Source organism: Triticum dicoccoides, chromosome 3B (genome assembly GCF_002162155.2).
Source record: "Triticum dicoccoides isolate Atlit2015 ecotype Zavitan chromosome 3B, WEW_v2.0, whole genome shotgun sequence".
Classification (NCBI taxonomy): domain Eukaryota; kingdom Viridiplantae; phylum Streptophyta; class Magnoliopsida; order Poales; family Poaceae; genus Triticum; species Triticum dicoccoides.
Window position 1 is genome coordinate 598,211,423 of NC_041385.1, and position 10,080 is coordinate 598,221,502.

The window sequence follows — 10,080 nt, forward strand, 5'->3', positions numbered from 1 at the left end:
GCGCAGGTCGCCTCCGGGAGGGGAAAAGCAGGGGCCGCCGCCACCGGCGCCGCCCGGGGCAAGCCCGGCACCGCACGCCGGCGGCGGCGGGGGGGAAGGTGGCGGGGGAAGGCCTCTGGAGAAGGGGGACGGAAGCGCGGCCGGCCGCCCGCGGGGAGGCGGCGCGGTCGCGAGAGAGGAAAGGGGGGTCTGCCCTCAAGATTGACTGTTAAACCTTTGTTGCTCATTCGCGGCATCAGCCATGAACTCTGTTGAAATCTTGTGGCTCAATCCACCATCGACAAATCCATCATCAGAATGGTACTGTATTCCTGTTATGCTGTCGTTGTAGGTGCGTTTGTTTCCGCAATCAATGCTTATGAACCCTGCACAAGGAGAATTTGTATCAGTTTCATGTGTTTCAAGTTTATGATCTAAGGAAAGATCACGACTAGTGTGACAGACACTCAGTAGATAATAATATGTTATCGCTAAGGCTTCAGTAAAGTGGGATTTCTTAAATTGCACTCCAAAGTAAACTAAAAAAAATGCAGTGGGGCATACCCGAAGTAGACTGGCCATAGACCTGAGTCATCATGAACAGCAAGGCCATGATCCATGTCAGTTTTCTACTTGCTGAGCAACTGAAGCTGATCACCATGACACTCTTGGGTTCTTGCAATGTTTGCAAGCGATCATGCAAAAAGTAAGCGTTTTTGTGTTTCTCTGCTACAAATGTATTCTGTACGCAGTTCTGTTCATGATTATGTACGTAGTTATATAGCAGAGAAACACAACTTAGTATTTGGATTGACTTGGCCTCGGCGCTGGATTAACAATGTGGATGAAACGAAACGTGCTGTTCATCAATAGGTAGCCTTTTCATCATGTAAGAAATGCAACTTGCATCTCACCTAAAAAAAAGAAAATGCAACTGGCCAAGTTGTCATGGAGTTTAGCTTGACTGGCTCTGCGCTAACGTACTGCCCATCAGCGTCATAACGAAGTCCCAGCTCAAGATTGATGCATTTTTCTCCGCGAATACGCATAGCATGCTGATCATCCATTTAAAGAAGAGGACGGCAAGATGCCGGTTACAAGATTGGTTCATTTTTGGCGAACCATGCATGCGGCTTGCTCCTACAGCGATGAACCAGTCTACTGTGGTAAATTCAACGAGAGTAACAAAGTGCATATCAGTAGATCAGTAGTTTTTTTTTTTTTTTGAGATCAGTAGTTTTTTTAAGACAAAAAGAAGAGGGCAACTTGCAAGACCAGTTCGCCGACGTTGGGCCAAACACAGCGAGACCTAACTCCGCTGGCGTAAGAGTGAGCGACAGCACGCATGCCGGCATGCGTCCCCTCAAGCTGTGAAATCTCAATCGGGTGTTCTACCCATAGCATGCGGTTGGGCAATGCATGTCGGATTCTGGCAAACAAAGTACTCCTACTAGAATTTTTCGGCTGTGAGGTGTCAGCTTGGTTTCAATCTAGTTTTGGATGCTTTCATAAGTAGGTTTTACTCCGTTTTACTTTAGAGACTGGGGTGGAATAGACTTGCAGACAGTCTCCTAGAGAGTCTGCTGTCTGCGCGTCAGAATAGCAAATGTGTAGTACTCCCTCTGAATCAAAATATATAGCCTACACAAACTTCTTATATTTTGATACAGATGGAGTAATTTGTAAAGGTTATCGATCGACAAGCACAAGTCGTCATCCAAAGGCGAGCTAGAGCACGCGATTGCTCATGAGCGCGTGCTGGGACGGCGTCTTCGCACTGGTGATTGGCATGGCCGGCCGGGGTGCACGCGATCCATGCGTGAGCCCGAGGACGCGGTGCACTTCCAATGTTTCGTGGGGCGATAGATCGCCGGCACATCCCATGGATGCTTAAGTAGGAGAAACCCTGTTTGCGTCGCGCATCAGGCAGCTAAATGCGAGACCCAGGCCCAGCGAGCAAAGCTCTGGTAGCCTCCTCCTACTAGTACAGACGAGCTAGGCACCTTTGTTTCCTTCCTAGGTAGCCCTCTTGCAAAGTGGATCAAATAAAACTACGCAAAAAAGCTAAAGCACCAACAATATACTGCACAAGACATATGTTTATGACAGCTTACGGACCGACCAGGCTGCAGGTGGGACTTTATGTGGGAGTCCCACCAACAATCAACCTAGTCCCACCAGTGCTTGGTGGGCATTACGGGACAATCCACTAAACATTTGACGGGTTAAGTGGGTATAAACGGGACCCCATTTGAGAATACCGTACATGTTTAGCGCTTCCTCTCCTAGCCTAGCTCTGCTCGCTCCTGCCCGCGCCGGTGGCCACCCAGCCCGCACTCGCCGTCGGCCAAACCGGCCCTAGCGCGCGATGGACTCCTCCCCCTCCGCCCGGCCACCTGCAGGCTGCAGCTCACCCCGCACTTGCTGGAATCGAGCCCCTCCTTGGTCGGATCTGATATGTCGCTGCCTTCCTACCGCGACGCGCTGCTTGCCTCGCCGACCGCCCTGACCTCCGCCACCCCTCCGCCCAACATCTCCCTTTCGCGCCGCTCTGGGCCGCGGTCGGAGATCCACCGCGTCGACCCTGACCTGGAGGGGCCCTGGGAAGTGGCCGGAGGCCGCCGACGGAAGCAGCGGCGACATCGACGCCCTTATCGCCGTCGCCCCGCCCCGCCGCGCCCGACTCCCTCCCCGCCCTCTGTGAGCAACGAGTGCTCCCGGTGCGGAGGCGACCTGGCCATCGCATCCGGTCGGTTTCTTAGGCGGAGGTACGGCGTCTATCTCGAAGCCGGAGCAGGGGCGATGGAAGGCCGCGTCCAGTTGCGGAGCCGCGGAGGATGTAGCTAGGGGAGGAAGGACCGGGCGTCGTCGGCTATCCTGGCATGGCGGCTGAACAACGGGCGGCGTCGGCGGCGGCGGGTGAACCACGGGAGACGGTTGCAGCAGCGGGGTCGTGTGCGGCGCGGGCGTTCTCTTCTAGGTAGGCAAAGGTGGGGCTCCACTGGGAGTCCACTAAAGTAATTTAAGTGGGATGGGTTAAGTAGTCCCACTTAATCCCACCTCCACCTGCAGCCCGACGGACCGACGAGCGAAAGCATAGGAGTGACGGAACCACAACCAGAGGCTTCGAAGAAGCCGACCCAAAGCAAACTTGCATCACATACAGAAAAGCATGGGGCCGGGTTTCATCACAAAGCCCCCACTGAACTGCCGCCGAAGAGAGCCCACTGCCCTCTCACTCTGGACCGTGGAGCGGGAACCTGTGGAGATAATTACACTTACCGTCCTTGTACTCTTCGACATGTAACACGATGGTCCTCAAACTCGAAGAGTGCTTCACTATGGTCCTCAAATACGAGAATACGCTTCAATATGGTCCTATCTACATCTCGCGCTGCTCCCTCTACAAATGTGGGCAGCCAACCACTAATCCGGCCAATTCTACCTATAAATCAATGATGTAAAGGCTATATAAATAAAATTTTCGTTTTACGCCATCAACAGGACATGTAGTTAAGCCAGCCAGTTAGTGTGGCATACATTTTTTAATATCTTCAAGCAATTTTCTTGATGCTTATCTTATTTTCATTTTATTTTATTTTACCAAGTTTGTATTATTTTTCTTTTTCATATAAAAAATCCAGTTATAGTGCATTTTAAATCTGTATTCTACTTTCATCATTTTGTGCCTTGAAGAGGTAAACATGAACTTATAAAAATTATGTGGATTTAACAAAAAAAATGTAGAAAAAATTATGCATCTTCATTCAGGACCACAAGTACAGACATTTATTGTGTATCCTCACTATATTTTTTAAATACAAAACTATTTAAAATAAATTGACAACATGTATTTTGGATAATGTTCAGCGTGGTTATAGAAAAAAGATTATATTTTTCTCCAATTATACGCCCAACTACTGTTTTTTATTCTTTAATTTTCAAAAGTACGTGTTTATTTTCCCTTTAAAACTTTTCTCATTTTAAAAAAATAAGAAAAGCTATAAGAATTATTAATACATAATTTTTGTATATTATTAAAAAAAGTGTCAAATAAACGGAAAAATAAACATGAAAATGGTAAATAAAATAGTAAAGGAAACCAGCAGAATACTCAAGAGGTACGTTACACACTGATTTATATGAAGTTCTAGATCATTGTTAAACACTAATCATCGTCCTGTTTGTTGGTTGGCTTGTCTGTTAGGCACACGTGTGGGCTCTGGATTGTACTCCCTCCGTCCCATAATGTAAGACGTTTTTCGACACTAGAGTGTAGTGTCGAAAAATGTCTTACATTATGGGACGGAGGGAATAGTGAGCAATACTTTTTCAATGTTTCTCTTTGATATGCTGACATGCCCGACCCAAATATGTATTGTATACTGACGTGGCACAGGGCTGGGCTGCAGGGTGTAGTGGGAAACGCAGCTAGGATCGTATTGAAGCGTATTCTCATATTCGAGGACCGTATTGAAGCACTCCGTGAGTTCGGGGACCATCGTGTTACGCGCCGAAGAGTACAGGGTCTGTAGGTGTAATTATCTCGAGCCTGTGGGTGTAGTTTTGACCGAAAATTTTATGGCGAGTACCCGTGTCGGGGATAGAGGACAAACGAAATCACCAAGCGCCGGTGCCAATGAAGGCATCGGGCCAAGATCCAAGCCTTCCCAGAACAACACCATCACGACGCTCTCAGGACCTGGCTGCTCCCACAACTCCCTTGCGAGGGGAGCGACACAACGTGTCACAGCCGCCGAGTCCGACGCAGGGCATGGCTTTTCACCTAGCGAACTGGCGGGAAAGGGAGGGGAGGACCACGACGGTTGCCCCCAGGAGGGGAGGGACACGACACTTGCAGGGCGTCGCTGACGCGGGCACAGAAGCATTGAGCTTTTGCTCGGTGAATACCGCTCGCCTTGCCTAGAAATCTGGTCACTGAGAGCAACTCCAACGGTTCGACCCAAACGGACAGTGCATTTGTCCGCCTTTTGTCCGTTTGGATCGTCCGTCCGCCCGGCGTCCGTCCAGTTTTGTATTTGGGTCGGCAGTGCGCCCAACGCGCCGATCCATTTCATACCCACATTCAACTTTTAAATAAAAAGGGCCCGCCGATCATGCCAGCGCCGGGATACAATGCCGGCTTCAAAAAATATCACCACAGTTCATTGCTGGCGCATTCGCCAGCCGTCCGGCACACATGCCAGCACACAAAAGGGTAAGACTTGAGTTCGACCACGCCATCGCGGCTCCCGTGGTCATGCCGGCACACCTGCCGGCATACAAAAAAGATGGCCCTCGCCGCCATAGATCACTCGTCGTCGAACTTGAGCATGTCGGTCTGCATCTTCTTGAACCACGACCTCTTCCTTGACGACACGGTGTTGAGATCCACCTTCATGATCTCCACCCCGGTCATCATGCTCGCGAGAGCCACTTCTTTTGCCTTGGTCTTGGCATTGGCGGTCTCGATCTATAGCATCTTGGTTTGCTTCTCCGCCTCGAGCTCGAACATCTTGGCTTGCTTCTCGGCGTCAAGATCAAGCCTCCTCCTTTGGATCTCCATGAAAGCATCCATTTGCTCCGCCTTGAAACGCCGGCGCTCCTCCTCCCTTGAGTCCTTATTCATCATGCCGTCCACGCTTGCGATCAAGGCGTTGGCCGCATCTCGCTTGTCCTCCTTCTTGGAGTTGGTGGCGTTGAGGTCGATGGGCGCGGGCGCAGGCGTGGAAGGCGCGACCATGCTCACGTTGGGTGAGCACTCCCCGAAGAAGCGGGACGCCTGCGGGTAGACGTGGAAGCCCGGGACCGGGTTGCAAGCCGATGCGCGGGGTGAATCGGGCAGCATCATCCGAGGAAACGCCGACGAGCCGGTGCTAGCCGCGGCGACGGCCGCTTGGACGAGGTTGTGCTGGCTAGGGTTTACCCCTAGCATGTAGAGTGCCTCCCTCGTTGCCGCCGCGACGCGGACGTTGGTGAACTCCTGCTGCACGGCGGCGACGGCGGCGACGGCGGCGGCCTCATCCCTCGCGTCCGCGGCGTGCCTCCGACCCTTCCTCTTGGCCGACTCCCTTGCCCGCTGTTCGGGCGTCAGCGCCTTCTTCGGCTTGGTCGCGGCGGCGGTCTTGCGCGGGGCACGAGGCTTGCCTTTCCCGGAGGGGGCGACGGCGCCGGACGAGGCGAGGGGGGCGAGGCCGGCGGCGGCGTCGAGGTCGAGGTCGATGGTGTCCTTCATGGCTGGTTGGGGGGCGGGGGCGCGCGCGGGCGGGAGTGTTTTTGGGAAAATGGGGGGAAATGGTGGTGACTGCCACCGACCGGCGGGCCCGGTGAGAGGAGTAGGCGCACCGACGCAAATCCGGCTCAAAATTGGGCCGGGAATGGGTCGTCCGCGGACGAAAAATGGACGCGCGTCCGTTTGGGTCGGCGCGACGCGGGCGGACGAAATGGGTCGCCCCATTGAAGTTGCTCTAAGCCCCCTGCCATGAGAGGAGGCCCACCATGACAGGATTCAGGACACCTAATCTAGACCCCAGGCACAATCACCACAGACGGCAAAAACCTCACCATGAGTAACCGCCGCCGCTTCCCTCAACATCGACATAGCCAAGGGGAGCACCCAACACCACTGCCACGCAGCTCGTCAGAGAGGTAATAGTGCAACCCACCTTCTAGGTCCGCCGCCCCGGCATCCAAGAGCCCGAGCCACTACATTACCCCTAGCCAGTGGCGGCGCCAGGAATATGGCAAGCCCAGGCCGCCCCAGGACACCTTCGTTCACTGTAGCAACAGTATAGAACTGTAGCTGCACTGTGTCAAAACTTAACAAAGGAATTCGTCTGGGGCCTGTCTCCGTCGCTGCCCCTAGCCGTCAATGTTCGCAACTGTTGGAAGACGCCATCAGCCACTAACTGTAGAAGATAGGACACTAGTTGTCAGAAAGGGGCCGGGAAGCGAAAGTGCCTTTCCGCTCCCGAGCTCATTTGAGCTCTGTGAACAGTAAAATTCAAAAAATTCTTTTTTTTAGTGAAACATTGGCAAAAGTCATTTTCAGAGTACTGATTTTTTTTGCCACGCCTTCTAGGAATGTGATTTCAAGACAAATTTTTGCAAGCATTTAGAACTTTTGTCAATGTTTCTTTCAAAAAAATGAAATTGTTTGAAATTTTTTCGATTCTTTTTACTGTTCATTGAGCTCAGGTGCAGAAACTCTTCGTCCGACGGGAAGGCGACTCCTTCCCCATCCCCATTGATTAACCGCCCGACCATGACTAGATTTGAAGATCAATCCACGTCGGTGACTCTGCTTGCCGGTCAAGGTAGGGGAGGTCACTGCATGTCGCACGGACTGCAACCCCATGGCTCACAACCAAACTAGTAAGAGGGCTAGTCCTCACTGACAGTCGTGAGATCAGAGTGTCGGATCTAGGCCGAGGGAGACAAATGAGGTGGCCGACGACCTCGATCGGTGTGAAGGGGAATATGCTACGTAATAAGAAATATATCATGCACGAGCATGTGCAGGAACACTATGGAGATAACATGTAACGATGATCTCACCAATACTCAATGCAACGGAAGAGGAAGAAAAGTTGATGATTCTCGAGAGTGGCGTTTTGGCACATGGAAGTGTGAGCTCCTGGTTTGTAAACTGTGTTCTAAACATATTTTGAAATGTCAAAAAATTCCAAACAGAACTTTGGCGTGTACATCTCGATATTGTACATGCTCATAAAGTTGTTTCGCGAAAAACAGACAAGTCATGTGTCGCATGTAAAAATGACAAAATTCATTGTTAAAAAGTGCTTTTCACAAGACATATTTTTGTCTTTTTTACACAAGCCACGAAAAATGTAGGTTTTCTCCAAAACTTGATGCGTGTACATATAATGTCAGGATGTATGCGCCGAATTTTTGTTTGGAATTTTTCTCATACTTAAAAATATTTTTTTCTGGTGGCAGGAGTGCGCGCTCCCATGTGCCAAAGCGAATTTATGATGATTCTCGCCTATTCCTACAACTACGCCATACTCAGTCACGAGAATTTTCTCCAAAACGATCTGTCCGCTCTAATGTTGATGGAGACAACACCTCCGAGATATCCAAGCATACCGAACTAGAAGTACCACAACACTCTCCGTAGAACCAACACGAAGAACTAAAGGAAGAATTACCCTAGTAGTGTGATTTGATCTAAACCGAAGAGAGAGGCATGAGCACCAAGGGGGCAGTCGTGCGACACAACACCCAGAGAAAGAGAGAGAAGCAGCAGTAGCACATGTAGGGAGCTGAGCTGAGTGACGGGTGAGGTTCGGGCTCCCACGATGGCGATTGCGCTGGCTCCTTTGTCGCCGGCGTCCGCCCCGCCACCTCCTCTCCGCTCGCCGCTGCTCGCCCGCCGCCCGGCCCCGCCGGCTCGCCGCCCCTCCCTGGTCTCGTTCCCCTTCCCATTTCCCCATCTCCTCCCCCTCCCCGTGACCTGCCCTGGTGCCGGCTCCCGAGCCGGTGCCTGCAGGCCGGGTGTGTTGGGCGGACTGGGCGGCGGAGGAGGACCGGGAAGATGCGGCGGCCGGCGGCTCCGCCGCTTCGGCGATCAATTGGTCGAGGCCGTCTCCAGTGTGTCTCCCGCGGCCTTCATCTCTGTCCCTGCCATCACCTCTCCTCCCCTTCCTCTGCGGACGCGGCCCCCGGCCCGCCTCGCACCACCTTCCCCTCCGCCAGCGGCCGCTGGTCGCCGGCATGCAGGGGCCCGAGCTAGGCCTTGGGGGTGGCCGGAAGGGCGGATTTGGGACATGCGGCGAGGTCATGGCGGCCAGCCTCTCCGATGCGTGCTGTGGAGGTCCCGACGCTGCTTCCGTCGACGTCGGCGGCGTCCCCTCGGCCTGCGTATGCGCCCAAATTCCGGCCTTTCCGGCCGGCGATGTCGGCGACGTCCGATCTTCGGGTGGCGGCGGCGGGCGGCCAGCAGCTTGCCCTAGCCCCCTCCCTCCCCCCGCGTCGGGTGGGTTGGGCCGTCCTTGGCCGGCTGGGCCGGCCGGGAACGGGGAGTGCTCAGGCCATGCTGGGCCTTTGGTTGGGGATGCCTGTGAAAGTGGGCCTCTCTCTAATCCACCTGGGCCGGCCCAGACCAGGTGCGGACCTGGCCACGCCCATTTAGGGTCTGTGCCAACTCGTGCCCTATCTCCGTCGATTCTTCTCCCGCCTGCGCCGGCACAGACCACCTCCTCTCCCCTCGCTGATCTCGGACTTCCCTCCCGCTCCCCCGACGCCATGGTGCATGACGTCGGTGATGGTGCGCCCCGCCCCAAGCACCGGGCCGCAGGCCGTGACCCCCCGCCGCCCCCGGACAACCGCAATCCCTCCTCGGAAGGCTCACGCCGCGAGTCCGAGCTCCGGGAGGAGATGCTCTGTGGCAAGGCCTCGGCTTCGGCTGCTGGGTCAGGGTGGCGCGGGTCTCGCGACCGCGACCTCTCGCCTCCTTGGCGCGGCCGGGACCGCGAGCGTGACCACGACCGTCGGTCGCCCGTCCGACGCTCCCGCTCCCCGGCCCGGGCCGCGCACGAGCCGGCGCCTCCGCCCCGTCGCTTTGACCCCCACGGCGGCAGCCACAGTTCCCACCGGCCGGTCCAACAACAACAACAACCGTAATGGCCGGGGCCTTTTGCCAAGAAGAAGAAGAAGAAGCGTGGTGCTCAGGCTCATCCGGGTGGCCCGGCTTCCTCGGTCTCCAACCCCACGGTGGTTGCGGCGCCAGCTATGGCAGCGACTGTTGTCTGCTTCAACTGTGGGATCGCCGGCCATTGCCAGGGCGACTGCACTCAGCCTCCGGCTTGCTTTCTCTGCAAGCGGACGGACCACCCTGCGACGCTCTGCCCCGATCACTAGCCCATCGGTGTGCTCGGGCTGTTCGGGTATGCACTCGACGACCTGGGCTTCTTTCAGATGGACATCCCCGAGGCCCGGACTACCCCACCCATGACCGTGCTCATTTCGGTCTTGGATGGCAAGACGGCTTCTCCGGCCATCATCTCTGAGGACCTTCGCCACCTGTTCAACCCAGACTGGGATTGGGAGGTGACCCCGATCTCAAACCGAGTTTACTAC